Source organism: Passer domesticus, chromosome Z (assembly GCF_036417665.1).
Source record: "Passer domesticus isolate bPasDom1 chromosome Z, bPasDom1.hap1, whole genome shotgun sequence".
Taxonomy (NCBI): Eukaryota; Metazoa; Chordata; class Aves; order Passeriformes; family Passeridae; genus Passer; species Passer domesticus.
The window spans coordinates 68,457,956-68,476,502 of NC_087512.1; the positions used below are offsets into that span (position 1 = coordinate 68,457,956).

The window sequence follows — 18,547 nt, forward strand, 5'->3', positions numbered from 1 at the left end:
ACAAAAATGTAGACCTTTGTGGTCAGGTCCAGAGGAGGTCCATTAAAATGATTAGAGGGTGAAACTCCCTTGTGAGGCTGAGAGTGTTGGAGTTATTCATCCTAGATAAGACAAGACTCTGGGGAGACCTTCTGTTTCCGCCTTTCAGTGTATTAAAGAGGACTTAAATGAAAGGTGAAAATAAACCTTTTACTGACGCCTGTAGAGACAAGACAATGAGCAATGATGAAAGCTGAAAGAGGGTAGATTGAGATGGGATACACGGATATATTTTTTATAATGAAAATGCTTAGACACTGAAACAGGTTGCACAGAGAGCAATGTGTGGATGTTCTATCCCTGGAAGTGTTCAAGGCCAGGCTGGACAGGCCGTGGAGCAACCTAGTCTAGTGATAGGTGTTCCTGCCATGACAGAATGTTTGGATGAGATGACCTTTTATGATTTGACCCTTCAAAGCCAAACTGTCCTGTGATAACTTCTTGATAGGCTTAAATCATACAATAGGATATTTTCCTACAGAGGCCACTCTGCATGAGGAATCAAAGAGGTAAGAGCTGAGTTTGTGTATCTCATTTCACATTCTTTTGCTCTGTAGTCCATACCTTCTCTCCCCTGGTGCTTCCAGTCTTCTTGTGTCTCCTCCAAAGACCTTTAATTCCAAGGCTGTCTCAGATGTTATTTCTTCCCTGGAATCCTGTCCTTTAACTGATCTTTCATTCCAGCCCCTAGTTCACTGCCTTTTCCTGGTTCTTGGCCATGTGCCATATTTCTTCCCTGATCCATTAAATTGCGCAATCCATTAAAGTGCTCAATTCAGATACCCAGCTTGGCACATGATAAATACTGTGTAGTTGAGTCTCTATGAATATATACACTGCTTATACGCTCAAAGTGAGCATATATTTCTGGGTTTGGCAGCCACAGTCAGTCCCATAAAGACTTATGCCCATCTTTCATAGAAACTACAAACAGCTCAGAGGAATTTCTTCACTTTTAGTACACCTAATCTGAAACTCTGAGTTGGTTTTAAAGTTATTTCATCAACCATTCTGCTCACTACAGGCTTATAGCTAAGAACAATGTTCTGAACCAGCTGCCTAAGGAGGCTGGATATTACAGCTTGTTATCTTCACTGAAAGGCTTTCAGGTGCCTTGAAATCTGCAGCCCAACATGAAGCCAAGAAAAACTCTTTTCTCATTTTTTGTAAATATTTTAAATGCAATAAGTCTACATTAAACCTTCTCACTTCCCAGGTGGTTATTTTCCCCTATTTTAAGTGACTTTTTTATTTATTTAAAACAGGATGCCAAATAACCAACCTAAAGTAGGTATTAGACAGTTAATCTGCAGCAATAGTGGTTGTGGTATGAAGAAAAGTTCATGGCTTACAAGCCCTTCACTTTTCTGTTTCAGTAGCTAATTATGGCATCATAGTTGATGGTTAAACTGCAGCAGTACTAATTATGGTATCAAAAAGAGTTCAGAACTTATAAGCCCTTTATTTTGCTGCTTCCATATCAGATAATGGCATCTTAGCCCACTTCTAAATGACACATTAGAAAATAAATGGCATATTCATTCAGCATTTCTACAATAAACAGATGAATTCTCAAAAAGAAATGCAACCTTAATAGGTATGTAAGTGATCATTATAGTGAAGTCAGCTTGTTAAGAATTTCTACCTAAAGGCATTTTCAACATCAGTTATTCTCTATTAGCAATGTTGACTTTTTAATGAGATCATTGCTGCACTCTCTGGTGGTGCTATTTTGGTTTGCCTCTAATTATAAACTCAGTAGGTCACAACACAGCCCAAGGGGAATGCCCCCCCCCCCCCCCCCAAAAAAAAACCAATCAAAAAACTCACAAAAATCAAAATGGATAAGGAAAAATCTGCAGAGAACTAATTTTATCAATAGTCCCTTTAAACAATATCAAACACAAACTCAATGCTGAGGGAGAAACCAGCAGGCACACAGTTTCCATTTTATACTGAAAGAAATACTAATATGTCCCTAGACTTATTATATTTAAATCTTGCACACCTGGGTGTTTCAGTTGCAGAAATACAGTGCCATCACCTTAAACCTGCAGTACAGGAGTTCTGGTCTTAGGAATGTCCCTGTCAATCTTCCACAGTGAAGGAGGAATGAGAACAGATATATTAGCATTGTAGGCCAGATGGGGAGTGTGTTTCCAAAAAGAATTTGCCAATTACCTTCACATATATTGGTTCATGCCAAGAAGCAGGCTCCGACTAGAACAGCTATATTCTTTCTGGATGACGCTGGAAAGTTAAATGCTTCCCACAAAATGACCTAGTGCCTTCCAGCCACCAGTAGACATACAGGCAGAGGATGAGACTAGCGTTGCTTTGAGACAACTTCACCACCTCCTCCAAAAAATGTCAGCGTGCCAACAGCAGTACCATGGCAACAACCTTGTTAGCTTCTAAGTCACACTGCTTAGGAGCACAGATTGAGCTGAGGTGTAACACGACCACAAACAACTGCAGCTCTGATAGCGTAAGTACAGCACTGGGGATGTTTCCCTTGACCTGAGCAGTTTTTCCATTCCTCTGGGAAGTACTCAGAACTTTTAAAACCCAATTCATTAACAGAGCTTACTTACAGAAGGAATAGTTCTCCTTGCAGCTACACAGTTAGCAAGAGTGAAAGATGGAAAGATTACAGAAAATTATCAGTGAACAACTCAAGAGCACTGTTTTTGCCTAAACCACAAAGCAAGGGGAGAGGGAGGAAGAGCAGAGAACAAATTGACTGTGAATATATTTAGATTGTAAATATGAAAAAGATATGTAACTCAAAAAGGAGTCAGAAACTGAAAGCATCCCAGAAGTTGCTCTTATCACAATTTCTAGCCAGTTCAAATGTGGAGTTGATCATATTTTTAAAGGGATTACAGAAATAACTGTCTGTAAATGCAGTAAATTGGACTATATGTTCCAGTAAGCCTCTTTAACTCTTATTTTCTCCCAAGCTTGCCTGAAAGAGATGCACTGTGGGTTATGAGAGATGCTCTGTGACTATAATGAAGGAAAAAGATTTGTTGTCACCTGGATCCTTTGTTATCACTGCCTCAGTAGGTGAGAATCAGCACAGTTTCTTCTTGTCAAAGACTCCTTTGAGGCCTGGAAAGGAAGGACAAGACAGTCTAAACAAAATTATAGGTCCCCACTGTTTCTCACATAGCTCTTTTCAATACCTGTCAATACAACAATAGATGCTTCTATTAAAAGCATCTTTAGTTTTTATGGAAGATTAGCAACCAAAATAATGGTATTTTAGCATATACATACAGAAGATTACATGGTTATTAATATTAATATAAAAAGGTACTAATTTTTATATAAAGATTCTTCTATTTAATGTGACAAGCAACACTGCTGTGCAAGCATCCAGAAATGTGTTTATCTGCTGATAGTGAGGGCTTACAAAGATAGATGTAGCAGTTTGAAATTCACAATTTACCACTATTCAATGGGCTGAAAAATGTTTCACAAAAGGGAAAGCCTACACTATTTCCTTATTTGAAATGTAGAGACTAATGAGAGGACCATGCTTTTTCACTCCTTTTGCAGAATTAATAGTATTCTACTCTGGAGATGGGAGTATCATTTCCCTGGGGTATGGCCAGGGTCAACACTGTCCTGTCCAAAGTCACAGAACAAACTGATGACATCAGAAACCTCACATTATCCTCGAGTGGACAGCTTTCCACATACTTTACTTCCCTGCAGTTGATTCCTTTTTACTTCATGTAAAACCCTCTCTGATTACTTTCCACCAATCCTTTAGGTCTTTCTTTAGCAATGTCAGGTATTCAACTTGGCTAGTGCTCCATAGGAAATAGTTCCAGGTCATGTCAGGTAGGACAAGTGAGGCAGGTGGACCATCCTTAAGTAACAAAAACCAGAAGGCTGCAAACTTATCATCACTGGGAAAAGGTGTGACACAGCAGGACAGAGGCTCCTGAACCAAATACATTTGAGATCATCTTGTACATTCTGTAATCTTTGTTCTGTAAACTCTGGTCATGAAAATTATTTATACTTGGATTAATCCTGAAGTACAAGTTTCTTTTATTTTAAATGCCTCAAAGACATCTCTCTTTTCTTTTTTTTCAAGAAGGGAAATATTCTTAAAAAGAAAATTAAAAACTTGTTAGCACTATATGAATGTGATGAGAAGTAAAAACTTATTTGTAGAAATGCCTTTCAGACTTCATATTTAGACACCAGGCACTTTAACAGAAACTTTCTTACTGGCAAACATGCACAGTCATTGCAAACAGAAACAAAATGATAAATGGCTGAGAAGGGAGAAAAGATGTCTCTTCAGACTTTAGTAAATCCAACACTAACTTCTGCTAATGACCCCATCCATTTAATTGAAGCCAGGTCACAGACTGGGACTGTATTCATAATTTGCACCTGGAAATAAACTGAGAAGATGCAAAAAAAATCAGTGGAAATTTTATCTTATCTCTCAGTACAAATCCAGAAAAACACCAAGAGACTTTGGTTTCAAGATGCCCACAGATTCTGTTATGAGAGGCTCATACTGCTTAGAGTTGCCACAGAGGCTTTCTCTATCCAGAGAAAATACCTCAATACCCACAATAACAAAGAAGTGTATATATAAAAACATTACTTCATTTTTGACACCAGGTGTTTGAAGAACACAGTTTTATGGAGAGAAAAAAGCTTCCTAGTTGTATTAAGATTCATGACTATTAAGGAGACTATAAAATTTTAAAATTACCTTTAACAATTCAGAGTTATTACTTAGCAGTAATATGACATTCTCTCAAAAAAAACTTTTCAAGCTTAAGGACAGAGGGGGAGGTTTTTCCTTCCTCCTTTTCTGCTAAAGAAACTTTTACGAAGTAACCTCACTTATCATGACAAATACTAGGGACAGGGTGCTGGAGTTATGGAAACTGCTGCAGAGGACTTACTGAAACCAATAGCCTGTTGATCTGATGAGAGTATAAAACTGATACTAAAAATACTCCATATGGAGAGGCAGAGAGAAATCAGAAAATTGCTGCTGATACTGCATTCTGAAAAGCTCTTGTCAGCTACACTAATAATTGCTTCAAGCAATGTCCATTAGTGTGACAATATATATTTTTATCTAGGTTTCTTTCAAAGATGGCAGTATAAAATAATAGAAGTATTTTATCAGAGCTGAGGCTTTTTAGCTGTGACAGTGGTGTCCCCTATACATGCCAAAACCTAAATCTGCCAAGTACCTCAGTTACGTTTGTTACTTTCTCTTACATTGTATTTTGCACTATTTCAGATTGCTTCCCTTCCAACTGCACCTCACCTACACCTCAACATTAAATGCAATTTTTCAACTTTTGTGCCAAAACTGACACAAGAATTCAGCCAACACACTACATAAAATAACCTTCTGACCCTATGGGAAAGCTTTGTCAAGGCTGAGCAAAATAAAAAGAGGAAATCATGCTTTCAATAGAAGCAGAATTTTTTGTCGAAAGGAGATCTGTAAAATTATTAGCTGACTAAGACAGAGGAAAAGGACATATAAGGGGTTTGAAATTCAGCTGCCAGATGTGAAAGGTTGGAAACAAGAAATAAACTGAACATGATGACCACTCACTGGAGAAGAAGCACGGGGAATAATTCCTCCAAAGAGAGATTTGTAGTACATTCAGTAGGTTCCAACAAGGGCACCTGGGAGTCCTTGATGTTAGTGAAAGTTTTGACACAGAGATCAGAAGGATCTGAAGTTTGATACCTGGAGGCCTGGCGTTTTTCTCAAGAGTGCTTGTTTTTACAGTAATGAATTTACATTGTTAGAGCAGAGATCTAACTATTGAATTTTTCTGTACCAGCAGCAGCAAGAATATCCCTGGTGAAAGTGAAATGCTACTTCATTGTATATAATACTGAATATATAATATAAAGTATACTTAAGTGGCAGTTGTTTACTCTCTACTCCATCATAATTTTAATTTACATCAGCCACGGCACACAATGGTCATTCATATCCAGCAGTGAGGCAACACATCATGATTGGTGCCAGTTAGGACATTATCAAGACTGCAAAGAGCTGCCAAGAACTGCAATAGAAGGAAGTTAATTCGTTTCCAGCTCACCTCGTTTCTGCTGCAAAAAGTTCTTGTCTCCCCACTGTGAGAAACATTCAAGTTGTTGCTGTAATGAATACTGGTTTAGAAATTCTGCATGAATTTTAGCAATTTAGAGTAAATTCATGGTATTTGTAGACTCCGGTTGTCTCAGATTATTTTACTTTTAAGGGTCTCTATCAAGATAAAAGGTTACCCTACCCATTACTTAAATTCAAGCAGAAATAAGATTCCATTGTGCCTAAGACTTCTTAGAGGTTGCAAGGTTTAAAGACAAGTTATATCTGGATTAGTAGTTTGATACACTAGACACCTGCATTAAGTACCTCCGTTGTAAACACCTCCAGTGTGTCTAGAGAATGACCCAGCAGAGTTCCATTACTGCCATAGTGTTATATATGTGGATATTTTCTACACTAAACTAGTTCTGCAGCTCAAGGCAGACTTCAGTCTGCTCCCTGCTCAGCTCTCTCCTCTGCAGGTAAGATAAGCTGATGCCCACAGGCCAGTACTGCTCCCCGGTCAGAACACAGGGATGCAAGAGAGTGAACAGGAGTATGATCACACACGGACATCTTCCTGCACTTCCAAAGCCCAAACACAATCGTCAAGACCTCAAGCAGTTTTTTCTAGGCTGTTTAGCAGGAATGCGACATACCATGGTGCTGGATCTGAGCCCCATTTGGATGCCATTTTATAATGAGAAGTGCCTAAGTAGTTATTAAAACTGGGGGGAAAAAGAAACTTAACACCATTATAATTTGCTCCAGTAAAGGCAAGCTGTAACTGCAAGTATGTGTCTGACAAAATACATTGTGCAGCACATTTGTTTTTAAAAATCTCCAGCTCTGACATAGTTCTAGTTGAAGCAAAGTTTATAAATTTCAGCAACTTCAGTCCAAAATAAGATTTCCATTTCAGAAAGATGGAAGTACCTGCGTCTCTCAAAATAAAATAAAATAAAATAAAATAAAATAAAATAAAATAAAATAAAATAAATAATGCTCTTCAATTTCAATTGTAATAGTCACAAAATAAAATAACACTGGTGCAGAGTTGTCTGTACCTTCCAAACATTTTAGAAAAGAATAGAATCATAAATGGGTGAGGAAGAGTGAAGCAAAGTAAAAGAAGATAAAAGACTGTATCAGGTGCAGGTGTCCAATGTCTGCAGTTAGGGTATTTTAAAAAGGGCAAAAAACCCACAAGAACTGGGAAGGGGAGAGAAAAAGGAAGAAAATATATGTCAAACAGGATCAAAGACACTGAGCTTGGAGAAAAAGGGGCAGGAGAATGTGTCCCATGTCAGAGCAGGTGTATATTCTTTAACCCATGGAGATGAGCCCATGTTGTAGTAGTTTGTGAAGGACTGAATTCATTGTGAAGAACCCATGCTGGAGCAGGGGAATGATGTCAGAAGGAAACAGTGGCTCTGTTACAGACAGAATACAGTCCTAATTCCTCATCCTTCTGCGCTGGGCAAAAGCGGTAGAAGAGTGAAGCTGAGCCTGGTGAAGAGGTTGGGGAAAGACGTTGTTTTAATTTTTGTCTTTTTATCCCGCCATCCTACCCTATTTTTTATTGGCAATGAATTAAATGAATTTACTGCAAGTAGAAAATGTTTGGATTGAGACAGTAGTTGTTTCCTGAGCTTTCCCACTCTCTGTTCTCCCCCTGCTGTGGTGAGTTGGTGAGTGGCATGGCTGAACTCCGAGGCTAACCCACCACTGTGACTCACTGAAGGTCACCCAACAATTCCCACAAGTAAAGCCAAGAACAAAAACTGTCTCTCTGGTTTCCCAGCCCAGTTTATATTACTGTCAGCCAGGTGTCCAACCTCCCTCCTAGCTGCAGGAGAACAGCTCGGCTCATACAGAGTTCCACAGGAAATAGCAGCAAGGTACATGGAGTAGCCAACGAGATCACTGAGGCTGTGACTAATCCCTGACTTCAAAGGAAGAATTGCATTGGAACAGTACCACTGGGGCTTAAGAGACCTTGCAGTTATTTCAGTAAGTACTTTGGTGTTAGCCACACCAGTAACATTTCAAGCAAATAACATCTGCAGAGTGTCAAGGCATGTCAGTATCATATTACGTTATTTTTACACTCAGATTTGTTGTCTGCAGTCTGCTATAAACACCCAGCTGTTGTAGAAAGCAAACCTTATACAACAGAGAAAGGAAAAAAATTTTTTTTTCTATTACAATTTTCACATGCCTTCTAAACCATTGCCATTCTCTGACTTAAGATACAGAAATTTTCAATTTTTATGATAAAAAAGCTGAAAAGCATATTCAGTCTGAATCAGAAGAGACAGAAAACTAACCACAAAATATATTTGTATGTTTATAAACAAATTTATATATAGATATAATTTCACCAATATACCTACAGCAAGTATTTCTTTGGAAGAAACCCTCATTTTTATACTGGATTTTGGAACTATTCCAGTTTATATTGAAAATATTGTATTTATACCAGAAGAAAACACAGCTTTTTTTTTTTTTTCCCTCCTCTCTAGTCATTAGCCATGCTAATCGTGTCTGTTCTGATTCAACACATTGTCAACAACCTCCACAAAATACCCCATCACCATCTATATATATGGATACACACAAGGCTTCAAAGGATCTTGTAAATATCACAATGGCATGGACATGTCTTCCAGTCTAAGGTAACTTTTGGCCTTTTTGATCTGTAAAAATGGCATACAAAGACAAAACAAGCATGAATCTACTATGGCACTAAGCTGCAAATGGTCAATGACCACATCAATTGTCTAATTTTTTTCACATTTCTGTGCAAGCAGAGACAAAACCTCTTACTCTGCTAAGCAAGGTGTCAGTCACTTATTATGATTGCCACATAATTTCAGGATCTGTTTGTTTTAGCGTATGTTATGCCCTACTCTTAGGGCACAAATGCTTAAACATCTTTTCAACATGCACAGGTGGTACCAACTTATCCCACAGCAGGCAATAATATAAAAACCAACAATTTTCTATTATAATTAGACATTTATGACAAAAAGCCAAAATGATCAACTTTGGCTGTATTTCAAGTTTTTCCAGGCTGTTAAAAAAAAAAAAAAAGGTTGTAATGAAATTAACACTTGAGAAGAAAATAGAAATGTTGCATGTTTTCCTTTCCCCAAATAAAAGCAGCCACTTAATTTTTTAGACATGTGTTTATATAACAGGCACCTGCAATGCAAGGTCATTACAAACAATGGTATGCTGTGGTCTCCCTCACACTGTGAGGAAACATCAACAGAAACTTAAAAGATATTAGAGTATTTCTCTGGGCGTGTACTGGGATATGCAATCAGGACAAGTGATCTCTCTTGCAATTTAAATATTTTAAGATGCATTCTCAGCAGATTAACAACAAATGTAATCTTAAAGCTTTGATCTTGTGAGAATCCTCAGGCTATAGAAAATCTTTGATTTTGTACCTCTGTATAAGAGCTATGAATTAGAAGAGGCCATAGAAAAGTGGCAACAAAATCAAAAGAAACTTGGCCATGATGAGCTTGTGCTGACTTTACGAAAGAGAATGCACAGCCAAGACTCTAGATAAGAGAATAATGTTGGAGTATATGCTAATGTGTTGAAAAAAATCTAAATTAAATAGTGATGAAACTTTTACAGTAAAAGTGTAAGGAGAGCCATCAAAACTAAGCCCTGTAAATAATCTAGTTATGATAATGTCATCTGATTTTGAATTTAAACCAAACAGTATCAATTGCCCAAACATCTCTAGCAAAAAAAAAAAAAAAAAAAAAAAGTTGCTCCTTTTTATCTTTTTATTCCATTCATAGAAGTTCCGCTAAGGGGAGTTTTCAACTTGCTCTTCACAGGTGAAAAAAGAGAAAAAAGAGAGGGAAGGGAAAAAACTTTAAACATTTCTGCCTTTGTTCTTTTGTGTAAAATATAAATTGCATGGCGGAACATAAAATAAAGGACAAGGTTTTCAATCTGTCACTGGCGTTCTATCAAATTATATTATGATTTCAGATGTGACTCTATCCCCAAATACAGCTATAATATAAAAGTCCTCTGGTCATTATTTGAAAGCTAAGCAATATCTAGGTTTGAAAGATGCTGATGATCCAGTAAAGTTATAGAGCAGTGGTTTTATTTGCATTGAAAAGCACCCCAGAATCCAGCTAGCCCTGCTCACCTCAATGTGGAGTAGAAACACATATTTGGAAAAGGAAAGTCTTGTGTCCTCAATGAAAGCATGCTCAAATGAAATAAATCAGCTATCTGAGGATTTAGAGAACCTTAAAGAAAAATCAATTGATCAATATTAAAAAGGGGTAAAGAAAGAGATTAAATACTATTATATAATCTGATCTCTCTTGTTTGAAGTTTTTCCCTCAAAATATTATTCTAGCTGTTAAATGAATCAAATTGAAAACTCTGTTTCCCTAAGCACAAAGTAATTTCTTAACTTACCTGTTGCATGATGCTTCATCAGGTCACAAAGTCCTTTTTTAGTACCTTCTCTTTCAGCTGTTGGGATCAGCAAGGCTGCCCTCAAAGGGTCCTTCTTGCTTCTGGGATGGTGGTGACTGACCACACAGTGTGACCTTCTGTACCACTCACGGTCTTCTTCCCCATGCTTCCCTGTGTCACTGCAAAAGTGGGAGGGAGTGTGAGACAAACAAGAACTGTGAGTTTATTTCACTCACTCACTCACTCACTCACTCACTCACTCACTCACTCACTCACTCACTCTCTCTCTCTCTCTCTCTCTCACTCACTCTCCACTTCCAGTTGCACAGATATAAAGTCATTAAAGCAGAAGATGAAGAAGAAAATAATAATTTGTGTGCAAGGCTGAGAGCATAATTGGAAATATTAATACAATCTTCCAAGGCATCAAGCAACCACTTTTAGCTTCCATCAACTCTTGCTACTAAGAGGAGCTGGGAAGAAAAACAGAGAGGAACTTTGGTGCTTACAGGGATATCTGACAGGAAAATAGCATATTGAAGAGGAGACAGGCTATAGAAAAATTTGCATGACAGACAGCCTGGAGTGCCATTTTCCTTTTGATTCCTTTTCTTTCTTCTGTGCACCTGGATAGAAAAATAATGTACAGCTTGTTGTCTTTATGTTCCCAAGAGATGCTATCTATTTGTTTTTTAACCCCACTACAACAAAGAAGACCTTCAGGAATAAATTTTTATGCCCCCATTTTCTGTATTTGCAGATTACTTTTGCATTTTAAATGTCAAAAGCATACAAAGTTTTTAATAATTTCAGATTTATGAAAGAATATTTATGAAATATTTATGAAAGATAATTTAATTACAAAAGTTTTCCTTTTTCTTTGGAATAAAACTTTAACTCATCTTTTTGGTAATTCTGCATTTCTGTCCCTTTCACTGAAGAAAGGTCAATCAGAAAGGTGTTGTGATGCTGAATATCAACACTATATAGTAAGAGGCAGTTTTTGTCCTTCTCTATCACCCTTCTTATGCCAAGTGTCCTCAATTATTTTAGTGGGGCTTCTTAATGAATGGAAATTCATTTAGTGGGCCAGGAGTGTGAGCTATGCAGAGCCTGGCAGTGAGCAGTTATTTAAAGGTAAGTACTGGTTTGAGGTCCAGAGGCCAGTCTGCCGTTCATCCCAAATTAAGCTAATCAAACAGAAACACTTATTCAGCTTAATCAAAAAAGTAATCAATATTAACAAGTGAAATAAATTATTTTTTTGTCTCAAAAATGTCGGTTAGTTCTTGACTATCTCAGCAAGTAAACCTTTTGTTCATGTTATTCTGGATTTCACTGAGTTTTGTGATTTCTTTCTTCAGTTAAATGCACTTGTCATTAAGTCAGATCCTGTCAGTATTGAGCAAGGTGGAGCACTATTACCTTTCAAGGGAGACAACAGACAACTTCATGAAGGAAAAAAATTGACATAACAGTGCTTAAAGACTTTCTTTCAATAAGTCATGCAGCCTTGTTTTTCTACTTTTAATGATCATAGGTTTTACTCCCCACAGTAATTCACATTTCTCTGTGACTCCAGAAAATTTTCTGTAATGTTTTAGAAAAACGTATTTTTTTCATCACTATGGATACAGTTTTTCGAGCATAAGAAAAAATTACTTATAAGATTGGTCCCTTCTAACTTTTCATGTAGCTTTGTTTTTTTTTTTTATATAATTGCTTGGTATTACTATACTTTGAAAGAGTACTGAATATTCAGAACACACCTCAGTTTCATGTCTCAGCACACATCTTCATTATCAAGTAGGATAGTGGCCTGCCACTGTTATGCAGAACATAATTTGGAGATGAACATCACAGATGGTCATGGAATCTGCATGTGCAAATTAGGAATGAATATTGTGGTCTGTATCCTAAAGTGTAGTTTAAGGTATTATGTATTTGCAAAGATACTTTGGAAAAGACATCTGGAGCACAGAGTTCTTCAGGTACAAACACTAACAAAAAACAGCTGGATATTTTAGTCCAGGACTACTAGTTCTGACAGGACTGAAGGTAATATGATATAAAAGTGTTAGTCAGAGCTGTAGTTTAACCTGGCAGGGAGACAAGCCCATAAAAATGTTTGCTCACAGGGGGAGAATCGGGGCGGTGGGGGGGAAGTAGAACTATCCAGCATTATGCCATATTATGTGGAACATCCGTTTGGTCAGTTGGGGTCAGCTGTGTTTCTTTCACAGATTCTTGGGCTTGTCTAGGCTCCCTGCTGGCAGAGCAGGAAGAACTGAAACGTTCCTGATTTTGTGCAAGCACTGCTCAGCCACCACTGAAACATCACTGTGTTAGCAATGTTGTTCTCATACTAAATCCCAAACACTGAGCTATGCCAGCTACTAAGAAGAACATTAACTCTATCCCAGCTGAAACCAGGACATCAACATAAGAATTATGGTGAGCAAGCACCTACAGAAGAATCCCATATGATTTTAAAGAGAATGCAATACATGCAATACTCCCTTGAAATTATGTTGCCAAATAATATGCCACATTTCTTGTAAATGTGTCTCAGTTTACATTTTTTTTAGGCAAAAATGTTTTATTTTGAAATAATTATAAACACCATTCTGCTTATTCTTTTTATATGGTGAGTGATGCATAGAAGTGTAAGAACTGAAAAGAAATTGAAAAAAGTGGCAGGCTCATAGGAATAACTACTGTACAAAAGGGAATTTAATGAAGAGACTGAGAAATGGGCGGAGAAAGACAGTTTCAAGAACAACTTGGTTCTCCATGTAAAATCTGCACTATCAGACAGTTTCAGAGAGCAGTTTGTCTAACCAGCCCCCATACAGAAAGTCAAAAGCACCTAAAATTATAAAGTGTCTCCTGCTACAAAATCTAATTGATTCCTTGCAGAATATGTTGATCTCTTCCTGTCCTTCTATGTGGAGAACTTAAGAAATCATCGCTCCCTCATAAGACATATTTTGTGCTTGAGGCAGCATTGTCCAAATACATTCTCCTTGTTTCTCTCCTTGTGACTCTCTGCACTCTTCTTTCTTCAAACAAGAGCACATCCTCCAGCAGAGTGGGTAGTCCCTCAAAAAACACCGCTGTTATTTCTCCTAATTCTTTATAACCCCACCAGTAAAGTACCAAGAATAGTGCTTCTCTTCTTAAGGTTGTCATCATGCTACTTTTTTGAATGCTTGACTGCGTTTTAAACACTTTCTGATCAGTGATTGAAATCACTAATGGCAATATCTGTTTACCCAATGTCTGGGAGAAATCACCTAAAGCAACTCAAGACATGACAATCACTCAAAGAATGATTGATTTCTAACTCATTATGTTTTAAGTGTAAAGAGTGTCTTGCAGAGTACTCTAAGTCTTGGTATGAAGGCAACACAAGTCAAATCTTGCTTCACCTTCTTCCTCAGTACCCAGCTGCTTTGACAAAGAAGAAAATAATATTAAACTGACTATCAGGTCTTAAAAATGTTCCTGCTGGTTTCATTCTGTTAACTTTTTAATTGGTTAACTAATTAATTTTTAATTGGCTACCTAACTAATTTAATTTTTAATTTGATTGAATTTATTTATCACAAGATTTACGCTCCAGGTTTTAAAAAATTGCATTATCTTTATTATCAGATCTTTCCAAGCATCAGAGCTAAGTTGATCAGCCAATAATTTTCTAGTTCATCTCTCAAAAGACAAATGCCATGTCATGGTTTTCATGAAACTGATTAGGTAACTAATCTTAGTCACCTAATCAATGACAAAATAATAGATCTTCCACAGGTAGTGGTCTTTTTTTTGCCATTAATGAGCGGCAAAAAATGTTAGAGGATTGCAATTTTTGTTGGTGGTAGGTATTTTACTGTTAATAGATAATATATTTATATGATTGTACAATGGAATTGTTTGTACATCTGAGTTATAATAGCCCTTAAACATTAGAAAGTATATTAAACCCTTAAAAAGAGGTAATAAACTCATCATCATTTATGTTTAACTACACAAACATACAGGACAGTAAACAGAAGAGACAAGACTGATGAACCATGTTCTTCAACCTTCTGCTCAGCAATTTACAGTGGACAAATCTCATGCCTTCTGCATAAGTGCTAGGGAAGGACCTTCACCTCTGATCCTGTGCTGCTCTGCTGCTTGCCTGCTTTGACTTGCATGTGGATCCCCATGGCACCTATCCTCCCTGGCACTCTGTGAGGTGGCTGCTGCTCTGTTTGCCTCTGGCTTTACCAGCTGCAGCATCCAGCCAAGGACATGGAGAACACCACAGCTGTCAGTGTGCTGTGTATCAGGGGGGTTGGTAGGAAAGCTCCTGGAAACAGTAAGCAAGCAGCAGCCTAGCTCAAAACCTGACCCTGTAATAAATCCAGGAAAGCAGATTATGACAATGCAGAAATAAATTAATTTTAGATGAAGATAACAAGTTTTCAATATATTGCTGTGTTCTAAATTTACATATGAAGATAAACTGTGAAGGTTTATTGACAAATGAAAACACCTCTGTTTAGTGATAACAAGAAATGAAGTCAAGGAGAAAGCCTCTCATTCACCTAAAAAAAAAAAAAGTGCAATTCTGAAAATATAATCCTCTACAGTCAGATAAGAAGCAATCTATCTAATGTAACGGTCCAAATCTAGTAAATACCTCTGCAAGGAGATACAAAGAGACAAAAGCACAGTTAAGTCACAGGTCAAAGGAGGCACAACTACCTTCATCTAACTGAGTGCAAAGACTTTTTGAGAGACAGACATAGTGAGAATAATTGGAATAAATTTGGACCATTTAAATAAAGAAAGGAGCAAGAATGTATGTAAAAGCAGTCAATGACTGAGACAAGAAAAGTCAAGTATATCACAAACTAGATGCAAATAATTTCTTTCCTACAATTTGATAGACATTTGGGACAAGAAGCCACAAGACAGACACAAATATCAAACAAATTAAGAAAAAAATAAAACCAAAACCCCATAGATTAGTGAGACTCAGAAAGGATTTACAATGAAGCTAACATCCATATGGTTAATGTGCAAAAAAAAAAAAAAAAGAAGAGGCAGATTTGAACTTGTTATTTTTCACAGAAAAATTATTACATGAGTAATTATCCATTAAGTAATCTCTGGCAATTTTCCCTAAAACGCTGATAGTAGCTACTATGGTAAAAAGACTAGACTGGATAAATTATTCATCTAGTCCAGAATGGCAATTGCATTCCACTGTAAAAGTAATCTCATTCGTGTCCTGTAGTTGCACGTTACTCTGTATTTTTTTCTGGACATGACCACTCTCAAATATTTTTTTCTATTACTTCCTTTTTTTTTTCAATTGGATTTGGTATCATGGCATCTTTCAATTTAAAAAAAAAACCAAAAACCCACAACAGCTGGTACACTCTGTTTATAACAACTTGGAAGTACTTGGAAACATATAGTGATGCAGCAAAGCCAAAGGCTGTATTTTTTGTCCACTACATATCTGCAAAGTTGAAATGTACTAAAGCTGGCAGTTAAAAAAAAAAACAACCCAAAACCAAAGGACAATAAGGCAACATGAAAGCAGAGACACAAATTAAGAAAACCTATATATGGGCTATATATTGTGGCAGCAGATGAATGAGAATTCTTCTTTCTGGTCACAGAAAATGTAAAACTGTTCTGCATCTGTATTTTTTTTTTTTTTCTGACGTGTCAATGTTTTTTCTCAGATAAAAATGAACAGAAAACTGAAAACAAAAATTAAAAAAACCCAGCTTCCTCACTTACCCCAGTTGTTCCTTCACATTGATTCATCTGATTCTTCTGTCCACCCACAGTGTCCTGGAGGAGGAATACTTTCACCATTACACTTTTGTGGGTTTGGTAACCCTTTATATTCCTTTTTGAAGGTTTTCCTCTCTGTCAGTATGTACTTCATTTGCAAGATGGGTCAGGATGGGAAGTCTTCAGCACCTCTAATATGTGCCTTATCTGCGTTGGTGACAATGTTGGTCTCTAGCAGGTGTCTGCCCATGGCAAAGGGGTTGGGACTCCTTTTAAATACTGTTTAAGGTTTCTTCTAACTCAAACAATTTTATGATTTTAAGAAATGCAAAAATACGTGGAAAATTATGAATTTCTATGTGTGTGTTTAACTGCAGAGATAAAGTGTGAACGTATTATTTCATTGCCCGTGATTAATACCAAAAGTGACTATTCATATATTCAGATTCTAGTCAGTGCTTTGTGAAAATGAGCTATAATCCCAATCTCCTTGGCTGCTGCTTCCTCCTGACCCTTGTCAAAAAAAGCATGCGCCAGGATAGGGCGACTTTGTTATGTCCAAGGCTATTACTGTCTATCTATATGTTCTTGTTTATATGTTAGAGGTTCCCAAAATACAGATTCTGGCCAAGCCCACTATCTACCTAGCACTTCCTTATTTTTCCACCAGAAATGCTTTTTACCCCCTAAAGTGATTGGTACCTGCTGTAGACTTCCACAGATGTAATCCCTTTGCAGTGCAGTAAAGAGAGCAGCAAAAGCAATGAGAATATATTTGTAGCCAGTCCCTTCACTCTGAGCTTTATTTGAAGGATGTAAAAAGTACAAGAAAGACAAAGTGTCAGAAAACTGTCAAGAGGTGGGACAGAGTAGGAGCCTGAAATGTTCTGACCCCTACACAGACTCCCAGCTCAATCCCATTAACACTGGATGGGTGGAGAGAACAGGCCAGAAGGCTCAGCTGTTTTAAAGCCCAGCCATTCTCCCTGCTGAGGCATTGCTAACTTGAAGCACTGCACCAAGAAAGATGCCAGCCAGGCATGATTTTTTCACATTCATCTAACAAACACTTTTTATGCTACTTGCAGTTCTGCTGCCCAGAGGTTAATCAAGGAAAGCAGGAACAGACCTTGCTATCAACATCACTCCATCACCTTCCCTTCCCCACCTTCCAACTGCATGTCACCAGGTATCCTATCCTGATGTATTTTCTTTTCCCAGCTGAGAATTGATAACTGATAAAAGATGAAACCTCTAGTAACTGCACTGTAGATCCTAAATTGTTTTCTTGAAGCATTATGGGTAAATTGTTTTTCAGGGAAAAATAAACCACTTTTGGAGGTCAGGGATAACTTTTTACTGAAAAGGCAAGTAGCCAGTACCTGCTGTGATATCAGACTGAAATCCCTGCAGCTCTTGAGCTGATGACTGTCTGCAAGATAGACAGCAGTGCAAGAAAAGCATCTCTGAATATCAGTGAAAGTTTATCACCTGAAAGAAACCTTTGGTCTTGAAGCTAAGAAAAGAAACTTAAAATTAATCTTTTTATTTTCTTTTCAGTAGGAGTACAAAAAACACAGATGGATTTTCTATGAGGGTCTAAGGCATTATGCTTATATACCTTTTCAGCTGGAAAAATACTTCCATATGGCTTTTGTTACATGCCATGGGTATAAAATAAAAGCACTTAAACACTGCAAGAGCAACAACCCAGAAAAGCATTCAGATTGTATCAGCCATTTCACCCAGGAGCAGCCATACTTCCTCTATCATCACTTTACAACTTGCCTTTGTTGACTCTTGGAGTTGTGACTTTGGTTTCACTGAATTACTAGAACACCTTAACAGCAATTTCCATGCTTTGACTTAGGTGTTTACTGCCAATCCAATTTGAGACTACCAAATATGCTTTTTGATTAATGAAATAGCTACCAGGAAATTGATATCTTACCTTATAACCCATGTTAGATGTTTCTAGTTTGTGTTAGGGGCTCACATCAACCAGAAACATCTTAGTCCTGGCTCTTTTACTAGTTTTCACTGAAGGTACTTGGTAATACTTCCAAATACCTCTGACCGACCCCTAAAAAAATAAATTATGAAGTTGTTTTACTTTAAAAAACAAACCAAAAAAAATTCTGCAGT

General features: G+C 37.3%; 1 long non-coding RNA gene across 7 annotated transcripts in view; it reads right to left on the reverse strand.

Moving 5' to 3' along the window:
• LOC135291140 (uncharacterized) overlaps positions 1–18,547 on the reverse strand; it is a 32,477-nt gene that overhangs the window by 10,776 nt on the left and 3,154 nt on the right. For 2 of the 7 annotated variants that reach the window (XR_010354009.1, XR_010354008.1), the window contains exons 2-9: positions 18,354–18,485; positions 17,785–17,834; positions 16,406–16,459; positions 11,116–11,232; positions 10,607–10,785; positions 10,329–10,431; positions 8,763–8,841; positions 3,079–3,153 (exon numbers count right to left, since the gene is read on the reverse strand). This is a non-coding gene — a long non-coding RNA (uncharacterized LOC135291140). The remainder of the gene's footprint in view (positions 1–3,078; positions 3,154–8,762; positions 8,842–10,328; positions 10,432–10,606; positions 10,786–11,115; positions 11,233–16,405; positions 16,460–17,784; positions 17,835–18,353; positions 18,486–18,547) is intronic. The other 5 variants (XR_010354011.1, XR_010354012.1, XR_010354010.1 and 2 more) reach the window with 5 other exon arrangements.